The following is a 19,222-nucleotide window of genomic DNA, read 5'->3' on the forward strand; positions in this document are numbered from 1 at the left end:
GAATTTAAGAAACAAAACAAATGAACATGGGAGGAAAAAAAGAGAGGCAAACCAAGAAACAAACTCTTAACTATAGAGAACAAACTGAGGGTTGCTGGAGGGAGGTGGGAGGGGAAGGGGCTAAATGGGTGATGGGCACTAAGGGGGCATTTGTTTTGATGAACACTGAGTGTTGCATGTAAGTGACGAATCACTAAATTCTAAACCTGAAACTAATATTACACTGTATGTTAACTGGAATTTAAATAAAATTTTGGAAGAAAAAAATTTATTCAGTGGAAAAAAACGTTGCTTCTTGACTTGCAGAAGTACATCTATCTTTATGTTTGGTCTAATAATTATCTGCCTTATTGAGATTGTGGCTGAATGGATAAAAAGTTCAAATGGCATCATGAAAATTAAGTGCTTTCAAATAACACAGACTAATGGCTTATAGAATGCATATTTGTGTTGGCAGGATATAGACTATTTTTTTTTTAATTTTTTTTTCAACGTTTATTTTTTTGGGGACAGAGAGAGACAGAGCATGAACGGGGGAGGGGCAGAGAGAGAGGGAGACACAGAATCGGAAACAGGCTCCAGGCTCCGAGCCATCAGCCCAGAGCCTGACGCGGGGCTCGAACTCACGGACCGAGAGATCGTGACCTGGCTGAAGTCGGACGCTCAACTGCGCCACCCAGGCGCCCCAAGACTATTTTTTTTAAGAGTGCACTTGGAGATTTCTTTTAAAGTAAAATCACTCAGTACTAAATAATTCCTTCATTTCCCCTAGATTTTTTCCTTAAGACTCTAGTGTTTTCACCTGAGGTTTTGACAAAGGAGAATTTAATGGTGATTTCGTGCAGGCATGAGGCACAATTAGGTCCTCAGCCAGTACCTGTGCTTATTTAGGAATTATGTAATCTTAACAAATATCCTCCAATTGCTTTAACTGAACTTTTTTTTTTCTCCCAATCTTCTCTCCCTTGATTTGAACTGAAATCAGAGTTAAAACTTTTTAAATTTTTTTTTCAACGTTTTTGTTATTTATTTTTGGGACAGAGAGAGACAGAGCATGAACGGGGGAGGGGCAGAGAGAGAGGGAGACACAGAATCAGAAACAGGCTCCAGGCTCTGAGCCATCAGGCCAGAGCCCGACGCGGGGCTCGAACTCCCGGACCGCGAGATCGTGACCTGGCTGAAGTCGGACGCTTAACCGACTGTGCCACCCAGGCGCCCCAAAACTTTTTAAATACTATCTCTTTGTTTCTGTTTAATTGTCTTTTGGATTGGCTGGGAACTGGATTTGGGGATTGATTTTTAAAATTTTTTTAATGTTTTTTTTCTTGACCATTTTTCCCTCATTTTCTTCTATATGATTACTGTAATCATGATGCCTTTTCAAACATTATGAATCTAATTCTACTTGTTTGGTAGAGTTGATTGAGGAAATTCAGTGAGGTCCATGACCAGGATATGGAAAATGATAAATGTCAACCTGAGGAAATCTGTCATTTTATTATAGTATGTTCCCTAAGGGCAAGTAATTCTGAATAATTGGCATGATGCCATCAGGGAAAATCTACTTTGGGGAGTGATATGTTTTTGGAGGTAAATGTATTCCTTTGAAGCTGGAAGAACACTTCTCAGACATATTAATGGGAGCATTCCCTCTTCAGGAGTGAAGGTGACCTCATAAGTGACTATTGACACTAAGAATGAGTCCCTGAACATCCTTTTATAAATTTCCCACTGCAGGGCAGTGATGTACAACACCCAGCAAAACTCCACCTCCAGGTGATGTCCAAAATGTGGAAAGTTTCCTCTTAGAGGGATTTATACCCTTGGGAATTAGGACCAGCAGTCATAGGATGCTATTTCTTGAAGGAACATAAGGGATGTATACGTTGGGAAAGAAATACATCTTACAGGTCACTTTCTTAGATGTGTTATAGGCCTGCTGGTATACCCAGGATGTTCTATCTCTGAGGGGTCGTGAGGGCAAGGAGCATGCTTAGTTTTGCTCACTATTGAATCCTGTTGTATCTAGCAAAATGTCTGGTATGTAATCAGCATTCAGTAAGTATTTGTTGGAGAAATTAATGAGCGAAAGTTGGCATGATAAAAATCCAAAGCTTCCAAATGATTAATATCTTAATGGTAAATAAATTTAGTGATAAGTATTTTCTTTTTTTTTTTTTAATTTTTTTTTTTAACGTTTATTTATTTTTTGAGACAGAGAGAGTCAGAGCATGAACGGGGGAGGGTCAGAGAGAGAGGGAGACACAGAATCTGAAACAGGCTCCAGGCTCTGAGCTGTCAGCACAGAGCCCGATGCGGGGCTCGAACTCACTGACCACGAGATCATGACCTGAGCCAAAGTCAGCCGCTTAACCGACTGAGCCACCCAGGAGCCCCTATGTGATAAGTATTTTCAATACTCTACCATTGCTATCTGTCACCCACTATCGTCTATCTATCCATCATATATCTTCCATCATATATCTAATCTCCCTATATCTTATGCTTAGAAAGTGATTACTTAGAAATCTTCTTCATGAAGAACTAATGTTAGTGTCTTCATTTTTATAAAGAAGATGTTAAAGTCTTTATCTAGAGACTCTTCAAAGGTGTCTAAGAAAAAGCTGGCCAACTGATTGGCATGGCATGGTGAGGTCGCTATGGTTCTGGATCTGGATACCATCTTGATAGATTCAGAATATGGAAGATGTGGCTCAATCGCTGATGTTGCTACTAGCTCAAAAATTACCGCCACCACCACTGGTACTGTCTAACATTTATTAGAGGCCTAATCATATGCCAGGTTCAATGTATTAAGTGCCTCATTTAAGCCTTGTAACAACTTCCTGAGGTCAAATACTATCGGTCCCATTTTTATAGAGGAAGAAACTGAAGTTCAGAGTGGCTAAGTAATTGCTCTAAGTCACACAGCCATGCTAAAATAAAAACAAGAATAATAATTTTCTAAGAAAAGAGGATAAAGCTTCGACATTACAATAATGCCATTAAAAATGTTCCTGGCATGTTAGGAGAAAACTGAACGCCAAGTCAGAGTTACAAAAACTGTGACTTAAATCCTCAGTCTTGACAGTGCTTCAGTTTAACTACAGACCTGTTGTCTACTGTGTGAATGTAAAGTCCCGGCCCAACAACTCCTTCCCCTTCCCCTGGGCCCCATGATAGACCTGCCGTCTCTGTCTGGGATGGGGAAGGCCGGCCAGGGCCTAGATTTTCCTCCTCCACTAGGCAGTTCCTGGCTGCTTCTCTGCCATGGGTACAACTTCACAGCCCTTCTTCCTAAGCAGAAGGGCACAGTGTCTGTCCTCTGGCAACACTGTGGAGAATAACATGATTCTGATAATGCAGCCTGGCAGATACTGTGTGCCAGCCTCAGCTTGGAGTCCCCAAGAATAATGGGGAATGGCTATATCTGGGCCTGCCTTTGTTATGCTCTCTTTGTCCCCTTCCATGCAGGAGTACTCTAGGCACACTACCCCAGGAATATGCATTAGGAACTCCCCAGAGTTGGGTTCAGTATCTTTAGAAGTCCCCCCAAGGATGCAGATCAACTAGATTGGGAAAAGACCATTTAAAGCCCTTGAAATCCGGGCCTGGAAGAATTAGGTCAGGGGAGAAAGCGAGGATCTCCTTTGCACCACCCCGACTCCTCCCTTAACCATAGCCGGTGTCCTGACAGACACCTTCACTTTCAGTGATGACAGACAACAGGAGACTTCACTCCCTTCGGGGAAACCAAGCATACCAAGGCTTAAAATCATACTCGTTGGGAACACCACCCTTAACACAAACATTTCTTCAGGAGGAAATCATAATGGTAATAATAATAGTAATAACAATGACTTAGCACTTATTATGTGCCTGGCACAGTCTAAGCGCTTGTAAGTACTATCTTAATGGAATATATATCTGGTATATACTATGTATCGATATAGTATATATACTATATATATATACTATATATACTATATATAGTATAGATATAGAATATATATCTGATATATACTATATCAGATATATACTAATACTATATACTAGATAATTAGATAATTAGATTAGATAATTAGATAATCAGATATATATATCTGATATAGTATATATACTATATATAGTATATATATATACTATATATACTATATCTATACTATATCTATACTATATCTATACTATATATATGTATATGTATATGTATATGTATATGTATATATATGTATATACATATATACTATATATATGTATATGTATATGTATATGTATATATAGTATATATATAGTATAGATATAGAATATATATCTGATATATACTATATCAGATATATACTAATACTATATATTAGATAATTACAGTGGGATATAAAGATATGAGAATTGTTCTGTGAGGTCAGGGCAGGAGTTTGGTTAGGGAGAGAGGTTGTGAGACAATAAACAATGAAGCAGAATACCATTTATTTATTTGGTTTCTCCTTTATTTTAGCCTCCCTCCACCCCTCACCCCCCAGACTTTGAGAGCCAGAGGGGAGAGACCACTTCTGTCTTGTTCACTGTTCTGGGCCATGCGTGCATTTCGGTGCATGGCACGAAGGAGGCTCAAAGTAGTTATCAAATGTGTGAATGAAAGGGGAGTAAAATGCTCACTTCCGCTGATAACAAGTTTATTTTCTGTTAGAAAACCCTAAATGGGCAGTCAAGTTATATTCAGAATCAGAGCAAAGAGAACGTTTTGGAAGGTATCATTGGCTGGTGGCACCACACTAAGATCGTATCCGTCACCTTAACCAAGACGACTTATGACTGGAACACCCCTCTTCCCTGAACAGAAGTGAGTTTTTGTTCTTGCTTTTTTTTTTTTTAAATAACAGTTTTATTGAGATATAATTAACATACCATAGAATTCACCTGTTTAAAGTATAAAATTCAGCAGTTTTTAGGATATTCACAAGCCTGCCATCACTAGAAGAAACCCTGGATCCATTAGCATTCCCTTTTTATCCCCCTCTCACTCAGCGTCTGGCAAGTATTTACCTACTTTCTGTTGCTAGGGCTGTGCTTACTTGGGACATTTCATATAAATGAAATAATACAATATGTGAGGCTTTATTTTTTTTTGTTTAAAAAAATTTTTTTTAAGTTTATTTATTTTGAGAGAGAGAGTGCCGAAACCAAGAAGCTGGATGCTTCACTGACTGAGCCACCCAGGTGCCCCGAGATTTTATTTTATTTTATTTTATTTTATTTTATTGGTCTGGCTTCTTTCACTTAGCATAATGTGTTCAAAGTTTATCCATCTTGAAGCATAAATTAGTCCTTCCTTCCTTCTTATTGCTGTATAATATTCAGTTGAAGGATCTACTCTACTGCATTTTGTTTATATATTCTTCAGTTGACAGGCATTTTCACTGTTTCCATTTTTTCAACTATTATGAACAATGCTGCTTTGAATATTTTATGTAAGAGTTTTGGTGTGGACATGTGTTTTCATTTCTCTGGAGTATATACCTAGGAGTGGAATTGCTGGATAACTACTTTTTGAGGAACTACCAGTTTTCCAAAATGACTGCATCTTTCGACCATCTCATCAGCAAAGTATGAGGGTCCCAATTTCTCCATCTACTCTTCAACACTTGCTATTTTCTTTTTCATTTTAGCCATCCTGGTGGGTGGGAAGTAGTACTATCCCAGAGTGGCTTTAATCTACATTTCCCTAATGATTAATGATGTTAAGCATCTTTTCGTGTGCTTATTGGACATTGGTAGATTTTCTTTGGAGAAATATCTTTTAAATTCTTTATCCATTCTTCAGTAAGGTCAATCATTTTTTTTTAATGTTTATATATTTTGAAAGAGAGAGAACGAGCAGGGGAGAGGCAGAGGGAGAGGGAGAGAGAATCTCAAGCAGGCTCCATGCTCAACCTGGAATCTGGTGTGCGGGGGCTCTATCTTCCTACCGTGAGCTCATGACCTGAGCTGAAATCAAGAGTCAAATGCTTGCTTAACTGACTGAGCCTCCCAGGTGCCTCCTGTGTCTATTGGCTTTTTAATGTCGAGTTGTAAGAGTTTGTATTCTGAATACACGTTCCTTATCAGATATATGATTTACAAATATTTTTCCTCGTTTTGTGCATTATCTTTTCACTTTCTTGGTGGTATCCTTTGAAACGTAAAAGTTCAAAATTTTGATGATGGTCAGCTTATCAAGTTTTTCTTCTGTTGCTTGTGCTTTTGGTGTCATATCTAAGAAATCGCTGCCTAACCCAAGGTCATGACGCTTTATGCTTTTTTTTCTTCAAAGAATTTTATAGTTTTATCTCATACATGTAGGTGACTCTTTACATTTTAAGTGAACTTTGGTACATGGTGTGAAAAAAAAATGTGTTTTCACTAATGGAACTCTTTCTTTTTGAACATTTAAGAGGACCATTCTTTTCAGTTCACATGATGTTTCTTCAGGTATTGAGTAAGCTGCAACTATTTTTTTTTTACACCAAGCCCAAATTATTCAGTTTCTGGGACTTGTTTTTCTGGTACATGGACCAGGGAGGTAGCCTGGCTTTTAAGGTGACTTCTGTCGATTGATAATCATGTTCACCAAGTGTTGACTGTTTGAGAGAAAATGTGCTGCCAGACTATTTGGGGTGGGGGGATAACAACGGTTACCTACACGTTGATCATGTAGAACATATTGTTTTGAACTTTTGGTCATGGGAAGAATATGTAATTTAGCGAAATACATAGCTTTGCCTGAATTAAATGGGAAGTCATGACCTAGAAAATAAATATCTTAGTAGCCCTTTACTTTTTAGGATCTTAGAAGGAAAATTTTTGTTACTGTCAACTCAAGTTTGTGGCTGTTAGTTAGGGGTTTAACAGGACAACATTTACACTGGCACTTATTGGAATGTGCCTGCTTTCTAACTGGGTTACAAATTTACTCCAGAGGATAACTTACGGCCGTATAATTAGCTGGCAAAGGCTTGCAGGTCTGGGCTTCCTAAGCCCCCTGGTGGTGAAGATGAGCCATGTGTTCCTGTTAATTGCTCCCTGGGTTAGGATGTAAAGAGCTAGAAGCTGACATTTCACTGTGGACAATTTTCATTTGGCAACTGAGTTTTCCCAAGTCAACAAAGCATAAGGTCATTAATTCTCAGAAGATGGGAAAAGGGACATTTTAAAAATAAAATCTTTGGTGTGGGGGGGTGGGGTAAACATCAGGGACCAAATTAGCATATTTTCTAATTACTGGGCTTGACTGATTTACATACACAGTGGGATGGGTGGTTTTTCCATAGGTCTCAGCATCAGTGAGAGGAATATCACTTTTTTTTTTAACTAGGACTAAAATAAGTTTCCTAAGTGTGTGACAAGACTCCCACCATTATTACTTTGTGTTCCAGTATCCATATTTCTGGTCTCACTTAAAAAACCAAGTTGTCCTTACATAAGTAGGTACAAATGGATATTCAAAACAGAAGCAACATGATACATGGTTCAGAAAATAGGAACTCAAAAATACAGTTTTGATGGATTGTTGCTCAATCTGGTTATAGACAACCAATTAATAATTAACTGAACTAGGTATCAAAGTGGAATTATATCTAGAAAACTCTCAATCCTCCTTTCAATTATTCACTTGATTTAAAAAACCCAGCAACATTGGCTTATGTGTGGATTTGCCATAAAACCAATGAAGCTAAAGTTTGACAGTCTTTCATTTGCCAGAACCCTACTGAAGCCCTTTGCCAAATTTGCTTTGTAATTTTATGTTTTCCTTATTTTTAACAAAAGCTTACTTATTTTGAGAAAAAGAGCAAGTGGGGAAGCAAGGCAGAGAGAGAGAATCTCAAGCAGGCTCTGTGCTGTCAGTGTGGGGCTCGAACTCATAAACTATGAGAACATGACCTGAGCCAAAGTCTGACACTTAACCGACTAAGCTATCTAGGCACCACAGCTCTTTTCCTTAAAAAGAGTCTCCAAAATAGTTAAGTTTCAAGTGTCACAAATCTGAATTCACCCTTGTCTGAGTTAGTTATGCTTCCTTTCTTTTTAGAGGCCATTTTTTAAGTCGCAAAAACAAATGACTAAATGCAGATGATTCCTAAAATGCATTTTTTTTTCAAGTTTTATAAAGAGATGGCAAAGGAGGAAACCCTGGAGTCTTGTGTCTTAAAAAAACGACCTCCATTCATCCACTGATTTTTTTTGCTTCGGACCCACGGTGTAGGCACTGAACGAGCAGCTGAGGTGTGATAGTGGCTGGGAACATTCGTTCTGTTCTTGACTTGGTAGGACTCATGGAGAAGCCAGTTCTACTTTGCTTGGTGGGTGACTCCACAGGCCATGTTGTGCAGGACGCTGTATTAGGGAGATCTGGATTTGTCTTATTCGTGCCACGTCCTGTCTGGGTTGTAGTTTCTGTATGTGTACAACAGGCTAAATGGCTCTCCTGATTCAGAGTTTTCAGGTCAAGTTCAATGGCACAAATGCTATTAGGAAGACAAGATGATTTGAAAATTAAGGCGCTTCCGTGTAAGCTCTGTGAGGATTGGATTATATCTGTGTTCTTTATCTTCTAGCCCCCAGATTTAGCACAGAGCTTGGTATGTAGCAATGGCTCAATAAATATTTGTGGCTGGAACAATTATAGTACTAGGCTTTGGTTATTTTGATCGTTCTCATGCATTAGTTAAGACTAGCTACTAATCCCCACGTTCACAATGGCACCACACAAAATACTTTTATTTCTTGCTTACAGAGAGGCCAATGGTGGGAGAAAGGAGGATAAAGGCAGGAGTCATTGAGGGGCCCAGGGCATCAACACCCAGCCAACTGAGGTGGAAGATGAGAGTGCAGAAGGTGTAATGCACCACATCTGGAAGTAGAGTGCATCCCTCTTCTCATGGCCCATTTGGAAGAACTCAGCCACTTGGCTTCAACTTGCTGCAAGGGGGGCTGGGAATTGTAGTCTCTGGCCAGGTAGCTCCTTCCCAGGAACATCTCTACCCTTCGGAAGACAATGGGTGGCGGCCAGCCATGTCGGCTGCACTGCACACGGGATCTAATGAGAGAGAGAGTGGGGTGGGGACAGGTGATCCCGGGGAAGAAATGATTCAGCATGTGACAAGAGAGGAATGAGGACAAAAAGAGTATCCAGAACATCAGGTAGAGAGGATGAATGGAAGCACAATAAGGATACAAAGTACAAATAGAAGCAATCAATGTGGGTGATGTCCTTTGATCCGGTTGTATAAAAACAAAGCAACAAGCTTTAACCCCCCACCCTCTGCCCCAGCCCCCATGTCTCTTGCCTACATTTTTCTCCTTGGACTAAACCTTCCATTCATTTTCCACGCTTCATTCTGCCAGGGAGACTATGAAAGCCTTTCAAAAGCAGTTTTCAGTCTTGACTTTGAGTAAGAGTGCTGCACAGTACTAAATCTTCAACGTTCGACTTATTCCAGTTTCCCCTTCGTGATGTTACTCTGAAAAATTTTACGGCGTTGAAAAAAAAATACCAGTACCACATCCTTTTTTTTTTTTTTAAACAGCTTGTCATCCATTAGCAATAGATTTTTTTTTTTCAAGCGTTACTCCGCCAGTGACCTGGAAGTCTCTGAAATAAAATGAATTTCTAAAGAAGGCGGTCCTCACACCAGAGTGAAGGTGGCAGTCTGCCTCTGGAAATAAAATTGGGCTGAAGTAGTTGCAAGTGAGTCAACCTCAGTGAGAAATAAATTGTTTGAACAATAGACTTAATTAACTTGTGCTTGTGTCTTCCGTCACAGCAGGTGCAAAATCCCAGGGCATCTGCTGATACACCTGAGCTGGAAAGCAGAGTTGCTTCTGGAAGAGTGTGAAAAATGACTGGAGCGGTAAATAAGGCCATGATGGTCCGGGTAGCTCCCCCCTGCTGCCTTCCGGGAAGGCTCTGCAGAGAGGGGAAATATAGGGCTGAGTCTCCTGTATTTCTTTTCACTTTAAAAGAGCATTTAGCACTAATGGAAGTGCAGTCTGGGCTGACTTATGACAAGGACTCTCTCCATTAGAGGATGCATGGTGCTTCTAGATGATAAAGGGGAGTGCCAGGAAGGTAGGTATGGAAACCCACATCAAAAGGTTCGCCTCCTCATTTCTCATCTGGTTGAGAGAAATCCAAGTTTATACGATGCAGCACATTTGGGGAAATGTTTCAAGAGCTTTATTGTAGATTTAGGTCTCCAGTAAATGGAATTAAACACCTCTCTCTTTGGAAACCCTGTTCTGAGTTGGGCTTACCTTCATTAGGTGTTCTTTGTCTTAGACTTTTTAAGTCTTTATTGTAATGTGTATTAAATATGGCAATAAAATGCCTAGGGACGGATACTACAGAGCACAGACATAACTTCTTGTCTAGTTGTGTTTTCAAGCTTGGTTTCGTTCACTAATGATTGGGTTTTGAAATTCACTTGGGTTTCTCACACATTAAGAAAATCCAATCTACTTATTAATCTTACAGATGAAATCAACTGCATTCAGTGTCAATGATGCATTCACCTGGTAGGGAAATAGCTTCTCCCCAAATACTTATTTTCTGCCAGAAATCTCGCCACTAATTTATAATATAGTTTGGGAGAGGAATACGTAAGTGATAGGTAGAACTTTTTTTTTTTTCAGAGTTCTTTTTTTTTTTCAACGTTTATTTATTTTTAGGACAGAGAGAGACAGAGCATGAACGGGGGAGGGGCAGAGAGAGAGGGAGACACAGAATCGGAAACAGGCTCCAGGCTCCGAGCCATCAGCCCAGAGCCCGACGCGGGGCTCGAACTCACGGACCGCGAGATCGTGACCTGGCTGAAGTCGGACGCTTAACCGACTGTGCCACCCAGGCGCCCCGATAGGTAGAACTTTTTGAAGATTCAAGTGAATTCCAGAAGAAAACCGTGGAACACATTGTGGCTGTCTTTTATTCAAGACTTTGATTAAAACGCTGACAGATGTTGTGTATATTTTTATACATGATTTATTCATTCATCAAATATACGATCAACAATTATTGAGTACTTTCTCTGTGACCAATAGCATGCTGGGGGCTGCTAACGCAAAGATGAATAGAACAGCCATAATGGGTTGACACTGAAAGGGAATCTGATCTGGTAAGTTTATCAGTTCTACGTTTTTGGAATATGCTCATTAAATGTGACCTCAGGGATGGATTTCATGAGGTTCCCTTACATTGTCCCAGGTAGTCAAGAGATATGTTGCAGGTCGGTCTCTCCCAGAAAGAGATGCGGGGATGGAGTTAGAGATGCAAAGATTTTACTGGGTAGTAACATCTGTGAAAGGAAAAGGGAGGGGGCGCCTGGGTGGCGCAGTCGGTTAAGCGTCCGACTTCAGCCAGGTCACGATCTCGCGGTCCGTGAGTTCGAGCCCCGCGTCGGGCTCTGGGCTGATGGCTCGGAGCCTGGAGCCTGTTTCCGATTCTGTGTCTCCCTCTCTCTCTGCCCCTCCACCGTTCATGCTCTGTCTCCCTCTGTCCCAAAAATAAATAAAAACGTTAAAAAAAAAATTAAAAAAAAAAAAAAAAAGAAAGGAAAAGGGAGGAAGACAGCTTGGACACCGGGGAAGCGTGCGGTCCCCAGAGTGGTTCTGACAAAGTATCTGCTGGCCCCTCCAGGAGTTCTGGAGCACCGACTGCCTTGGACAAGCCTGCATTGGATAGCAATAGTTACGCCTGCAGCTCTGAACTGCGCACTCAGATTCTCCACCGCACGGCAGGGTATTTTAAAATTTCCTGGGAAACACGGTGACACGTTTGGCAGACGTTCCACAAACTACGTCTGTCACCTTGTTTGGACCTAACTGTTTAATAAAAGGAACTGGAAGGTAATCTCTTTTGGCTTACGGAGGGCCACCAAAAAATTACTGAGACATTAAGGATGCCACGAAGTGAGAAAGCTTGGGGACTTCTGGGCTAGGTCCTTGTGCCTTGGGACGCTCAGGGAGAATGTGGCCGTGGCTATCACCGCCTTGTTCGTCATTGACTAGGGCCATCGGAGAAAAGTGTGACCTCAGTCTGAAGGCTGGGTGGCCCCTAGGAGAGCTGGTGGCAGGAGTCTGTACACAGTAGCCACAGCTAAGCACATTTCTCACAGATGGAAAAGAAAGTCCTTACTGGAAGGACGATCTGAGGGGTACAGGGTGGGTCTGGCTTCAGGGGTGACGGCAGCCAGGACTCGCCTTTCTTGGCTTCGTTCTCTCTGACCGTGGATGACCTTTTCCCATTGTACAGAGAAGGGGAGTTTTGGCAACCGCTCTGAAACTCAAAAGGCAAAGAGCCTCTCTTTGGCCTCACAGAAAACATTCCTGATTGGCCTGAGGTGCATCACATAGCCCATTCTGGACCAGTCGCCGTGACTGGGGAAATGTTTGGCTGGGGCTCGTCACAGGTCACGTGTTCTCTCCCAGGTAGTCCCACACCTGGTTCTTTCACACGATTCAGGTCTCTGCTCCATTGACACTTCTTTTGAGTCCACTAGGCAGTCTCCATTTGCCACCCTGCTTTATATTCTTCCTGACACTCCTCACTGTAGAAATGATATTATTTACGGGGCGCCTGGGTGACTTGGTCGTTTAAGGCTCCGACTTCGGCTCAGGTCACGATCTCACGGTTCTGAGTTCGAGCCCCTCATCGGGCTCTGTGCGGTCAGCGCAGAGCCTGCTTCAGACCCTCTGCCCTCTCTCTCTCTACCCCACCCGCTCTCTCTTGCTCAAAAATAAATGAACATTATTTTTAAAAAGAGAAATGATATGGTTTACTCGTTGGTGTGGGGGCTCAGTGCCTGCCCGTTCCAGCAGAGTATGAGCTCCACGTAGGCAGAGAGCTTGGTGCCTCGCTCACCGCGGAAGCCCCAGTGCCAAGATGCATTCAGTGCATACTTGTTGGAGGAAGGAATGATGACCCATCTGTATGGTCAGGGGAACCATGGGCCCCTGCTACACGGAAGGAACCCACCAGAATTGCTCCCTGCATGGGCGCGGGTTGTGGAGAGCGGTTCCTCAAAGGAAATGGAGATGTTTAGACGGAAATAAGCAACGGTCAGCTGGGCGCTCCTGCCTGGAGGCAATCTGGTAAGGCTGGACCTCGCCATGGGATGCCACCCAGCACTCTTCCACCAGCCCAGCCATTCAGACTGGCCTCAGTTCCTCTGATGTCAGCAGACATGGCCGTCAGCGGGATTATCAGAGAGCTGCCACTGGTGATTGTCGGCAATTTTACGGAGACAGAGGAGCTGTTACACACTTCTAATATCTGTGATCCCCAGAGCCCTCTCGTTGTTTGACAGCTCATTTCCATCTCACAAATATGTTATATGGGTCTTAGCGTGACTATTAAGTCACTAGGCCCAGGCTTATGAATAAGCTTTTATGTGTCAAGGCTTGCATCTCACGTGTGAACTGCTTCTTATCTACATGATAAAAAGCAATTTCAGTAGCACTTAACTTAATTGGTTTGTGACCAGACTAGGACCCTGGGCCCCACTTACAGAGCTTGGGCAGCGCGCCTTGGCAATTCTAGAAAACACACGTCTTCTGTGTTCTGAGCCTGAAGATGGGCAGATTTCTGCGTGTTAAGCAAGGCTTGTGGAACTTAATCTTGCAAAGAACTGGGAGAAATTATTAGACAATCAAAGAGTTGAGCGCTGTTTGAAAAATGTGCCAGATTTCTCATCTGGCCTGCCTAGCCTCATGTCCTCTCCCCCACTTACAGAGCCATGTGTCTTCATGCTCACATTTGCACCCTATTCCCCAAATATTTTTTAAAATATTACTCTTTTTTTTTTTTTTTTTGAGAGAGAGAGAGAGAGAGAGAGAGAGAGAAGCAGGGCTCACCCGATGTGGGGCTCGAACTCACGAACCTGGAGATCATGACCTGAGCCAAAGTCAGATGCTTAACCGACTGAGCCACCCAGGGGCCCCTCAAAACATTACTCGTAAAAAAAAAAAAAAAAGAACAAAAAACAATAGGCATGTTTACTTGATTGTCAGCCTGGCCAGAGCAGACTTTATCCCCTCTTCTTTGGTGCACTGGGATGTGATAAAAAAAAAAAAAAAAAAAGTCCTATGCCTGCAGCACATCAACTTTGCCATCAGCTCAGTGGGTGATCTTGGAAGTCTCATGCCCTCCTTTATCTCCTTTCCTCACCTGTAAAACAAGGAGGGGAAAGGTCTTTCAAGTCTCGTGAGTCTATGAATTCCAGGGCTCTGCCCCTGGTGCACATCCTGCTCCTGGAGAGCGTCTTCCTGTCACTGCCTGCGATGGGGGTCCTTTCCCCAGGCTGCTCACTTCATGGAGCTCTGGTCTCCATCCCCAGCTCCGGGCTCAGATACAAGTCCCTCGGGAAGCTGCTGAGGCGACCACAGCCTCTTCTCCGAAGGGGCAGAAATGCGCTTCTCTGTCACCCGTGGGAATGTCTCATCTTCCCTGAAGGAAGTGCCCGTGATAAATGCAAAACAGCACGAGGGCCTTCTGCTCAGCTGGTGACACCAGACTGTGTTTTCTGTTGACTCTAGCCAGTGATACTATGCTGCCTGTGGAAAAAAAGATCTATTTTTGTCTGAGATGATGGACAGTAAATCATATGCCTGGTTTACGGTAGCTCGGGGCCAAGAGGAGCCGCGCCACTTCATAGGAAACACTGACCGAAGGCACACAGGCCAATTTTCTGAGAGGGGAGAACGCGTACAGCGGACCGGCAGGGCAGAGTGTGTGGCTTTGGTTAGCTTTCACTTGAACGAGAGGCTAATTAACATAAAAATTAATTTTATGTGGCTATCAGGCAGTTCAGAGTTTATATGCTATAAAAGAATTATAGTAATTAGTGCATCTAGCCAGCAGAACAATGCAAATACTCAGTGACATTTGTGATTTCCGGCAGTGCGTTTGCTACCTGGGCAATTCTCCTTCCGACTATGTTTCTCAAGAACGTGGTTTTTAATAGCTTTGACTTGACATTTATATCTTGAGCAAAACTGAAATGGGCAGCTGAAGACTAATTATGCTAAATATTCCAACAAGCATAATTACCAGTGCTTTGGCAGGGGGCACCAAAAGCAAGGTCTCAGTGTGCCATTTCCTTTTTTTCCCCCTTTTCTTCTTTTAAAAAATGGTTTTTTAATTTTTTATCTCCCGGCTCTTTATTTTAGGCTTATTTAATGGAAGCTGATGGCATATCCTAATGATTTTTTTTTTTTTTTTTGCATAATCTCCACTGCAGTAGCCTAGAAGCATTTTTATTTTAGCATCATTTTAAGTTTTGGTTTCTGCTCTGTTACATTCTTGCTATTCAGAGAAGAGAGAGATCACAGAAAAAGCAAAATCTTGGTCTGAGCTCTAGCCTTGGGAGTGTTTGAGCAGAACCTCCTGACTTGGTTTGAGGGCCACCATGCCTCGTGCCACACGGTGCTTTGCTTAGGGCCGGGGTCAGCTGCGGAGGGTGGTGGGGGGGGGTGGGCGCGGGTACTGCGTGCTGAGTCCTTGCAGATTTGGTTTCTACCAAGTGCACAGCAAAATTGAGAAACGAGCTTTTCAGTAGCAAATGCTAATTACAATGAAAGATTCCCAACCGTATACACAGGAGAAAAACAGATATACTTCCTGCAGATCACAGTCGGCAGCATTTGACTGCACAAGTCAAGGACCTTATAGGCAAGATTATCTAGAAAATCCCTTGCTTCAGAACCCAAAATCCTTTAAGTCTTCAGTATTTAAATGCAGCTGTGTTGCTGATTAGATGTCAGAACTGGAGCACACTGAAGTGCCCTGTTTAGTGATTAACTCAATGGACCAATTTTGCTTTTAGACACTTGCACAGAAGAAAAAATTTGCATACAAATTTGGAAACCACTATCATCTTTCTGGGGGCTGCGGCACTTGCGAATGCCACGATAGCCCTCGCTCCGCAATTGTCTTCTAACTTCATCTCTTAGCGAATCATTTTTATCACCGCAAGTATGGCATAGGCCTAGGAATGCTTCCAGGACCAAATCTTCTCTCATTTTTCAGAGCTTTATTGATTAGTGTACCCCCACTCTGTCTGCCGTGTAGGAATCAGCACTCAGGGCTTCCAACTCTGTACCATGGATTGCAATCTCTGGCTAGAGGTGGGGGTTCCCTACTGCAAATACGTGCCCGGACTTTTGTTTTGCTTTTGTGCTGGTAATTTACATAGTACGTCATAAATTTGGGGTATAATCTTAACATTCCCTACCATAGACAGAAATTCCTGTAATTCTCAGCTTATATTCTCCACCCTAAGCACAGGTGGACAAGGCCCCCTCTGCCATCTCACAGCACTGTGTGTGTGTGGTGGGGGGAGGGGGGGTGTTGAAGGCCTGAGACAGATGTGAAGCGATTTAACTTTAAAGCCCAGCCTGTCTCAGCCAGCAGGGACATTTGATAGTCATACCCAGAACATGCTTCCATGACTCTGGAGACTCAGACTCAATTTGGAAGCTGCATTTCCCACTAAAAAGACTGAGTAGGAAATGAGAAGGACCGAGAAAGAGACTAAAATCTAAGCTCTACACCCCTGAAGATATAAAAAGCCACACTAAGTGATAACAGCAGATGTTTATTAGAGGAAAGCGAAAGCAGTTGGTAAAGACTATATATAAACTCTGAACTGTGAGCAGCTGCAGACACAGAGAATAGTCTGCAGTTAGTAAAGAGAGTTCTGAGATAAGGAAAGGATCACGAGGTACACACTGGTAAGGGGCCCGAACAGCAGACTTGCTCTTAACATTGGTAGGTCCAGGGCAAGAGTACAAGAGACCCATACGCGATATGTCTGCATATTTAAAAGTTATTAATCAGGGTTTATGAATTCATAAGGAAAATATGTTGTAGCTCCCTACTTCTCCCTACCTTGACAAACGCAATTTCCTAAAGACGGGGAAGGTCAGGAGCAAATCTAGACTCTTCATGTTCTTCAGGCCTATCACCTACCCTCTTTTCTGATCGGCCAGGCTCTATCTCACACGGCAAGGGCCCTCCTGTACACACGTGGCCGGCTTGTGCATCTAAGCTCCAGCCAGACCTCCTGCCGATAGCCACCCCTTGACCTTGACCACCCCGCTGGCATTAGGGCTGCACGTACCATGAGCAATTTCCCACCTTTGAGAGGACAGCCCAGGGAAGATGCATGTGCATCTTGGAGTGGGCTCAGGGCTAACTGAACAGAGAATTCCAGGGAGCTGGGTACTCACAGGGTGACCTAGAAGGGGGCGTGGGCTCCAGATGTGTCCCATGGGGAAGGCAAGGTGGGCTTTTCTCAACTGCCAACTCCAAGGCAGGGCCCTCTGGCCAGGGTTTAAAGCAGCAGAGGCAGGTACACAGCAGAGGATCTGTGGACCCTGGTGATAAAAGAACAAGGAAGCCTGGGCCAGATCAGAGTAGGGACAGTTTCCTTAGTCATGCTATTTTTGGTGAAAGGAAAATGAAACTGGATGCAATAACAGTACTCTATGCTGTGCTGTTTGTAGTAGGTGCATTTGGTTGTACATTAGCTATCTGAACACGCTGTGGGTTCAATAATTTGTATTTCATGGTACCTCCTCGAATCAAATGCTTACATCCAAGTGGACTCCTGTTGACAGTGGTACTACCCATTCCGGCACCCAGGGTGGGAAGACCAGACAATTCTTTCGGGGATCTGGAGGATTTAATCCCATCTGGGTATGCGACAAGCACTCATAATTCTGCCAGGGGGATGGGGGTGGGAGAGGTGGTGGAAGTAATGAGACAAACACAATATCCTATTAAATACATGCTAGTTCGATGCCAGGTTCTACGTATGCAACCTGCGTTTATGCTCTCAATAAACCTAAGAGATGAGGTATTCTTATATCCGCCTTATCACAAAGACCTGGACCAATGCCACACAGAGTCCATGTCTCCCGTTCTCTACTATGACACTTAAACGCTACGGTATTTTTTGTCATGATTTCCCTGCTATGGATTCCTTGTATGTAAGGTCCATGTTTCTACCTGGTACATTATAGATGCTCCATAAACATGATTAAACACATATTAGTTTCTCAGGTACTGAATATTAATTATGCCAGTACTTTGAAACCCCCAAAGGTAATGTGGCATAAAGACCAAAGGGAGAGTTAATAGAGACTAAAGCATCCCGTGAAGTAGACAAATACAAGACTCAGACCTGTCGATGATGTCAGCTCTAGTCTCTTGAGGAGATTTGCAAGTTGGGCTTGAACCAACAGGTTCACCAGTGCTATGTTCCTGATACACAATGAACCCTCCCGTGTGCGAAGGGCTGCTCAGCACAGATCTACGTGGGCCTGAAAAGCAGAACACATGATATCCACCTCAGGGCTGAATAACAAACGAAAAAGACGTGGCAGCAAGGAGCCCGGGCAGAAGCCGTGTTTTAAGTTGACCTCGTGAGACATGAGCCCAGATAGAGGCTCTGAACTCAAGGGTGGCCTTCAGCACTGGGATGTCCTTTCTGTGTAAAGAGGGGTTCACCTCCTCGCCCATCAGGGGCAAGAGTAGTTACACCAAACTGCATCATTTTGCCTATAAAGCAAAAGGATGTGTTTGCATTGCCTAGATGCTGGGGTAGAGGACAACCTTGTTTAATTCAGGAGGGAGACTGTGATGAAAACTATCTGCCTTTTTTATCCATAATGCTGACCAGTAAACAAGTGTGACTCTGCTGTCCAGTAGGCTTCCTAATATCACCTCACTTAAGTTATCCTCCCTTCTCACTGACAGGCCGCTGGCTCACATGGCCACGTAGACATTACAAGACGGGCTGCTCACGAAAGCCTGCAATGCCTTGCTGGAGTGCTCATTTCCTTCTCCCCAGCTCATGCATCCTGCACCATATCTGCGGCTTCTTGGGAGCCGTGGGGGCCTGGCTTTCCTGGGGAATAGGAGTTCCCTCCCCTCTGGAATTCCTATGCGAATTCCAGCAGCGATCTCTAAATTACCCATTTCACCGAATGAGAAGGTTTGAACGTGGTGAGTTAACTAATGGCTTTAAGAACCATAGGCAGCTGGGGGCACCTGGGTGACTCAGGCGGTTGAGCATAGACTTCGGCTCAGGTCATGATCTCGCGGTTTGTGAGTTTGAGCCCCGCGTCAGATTCTGTGCTGATGGCTCAGAACTTGGAGTCTGCTCGGGATTCTGTCTCTCCCTCTCTCTCT

General features: G+C 43.1%; 1 long non-coding RNA gene across 1 annotated transcript in view; it reads right to left on the reverse strand.

The window, feature by feature from the left end:
- Nucleotides 1–8,723: 8,723 nt before the first annotated feature.
- LOC122481584 overlaps nucleotides 8,724–19,222 on the reverse strand; it is a 72,187-nt gene continuing 61,688 nt past the window's right edge. Inside the window, exon 3 of the long non-coding RNA XR_006296893.1 lies at nucleotides 8,724–9,070. This is a non-coding gene — a long non-coding RNA (uncharacterized LOC122481584). The remainder of the gene's footprint in view (nucleotides 9,071–19,222) is intronic.

The sequence above is a fragment of the Prionailurus bengalensis genome, chromosome C1 (assembly GCF_016509475.1).
Source record: "Prionailurus bengalensis isolate Pbe53 chromosome C1, Fcat_Pben_1.1_paternal_pri, whole genome shotgun sequence".
NCBI classification, from domain to species: domain Eukaryota; kingdom Metazoa; phylum Chordata; class Mammalia; order Carnivora; family Felidae; genus Prionailurus; species Prionailurus bengalensis.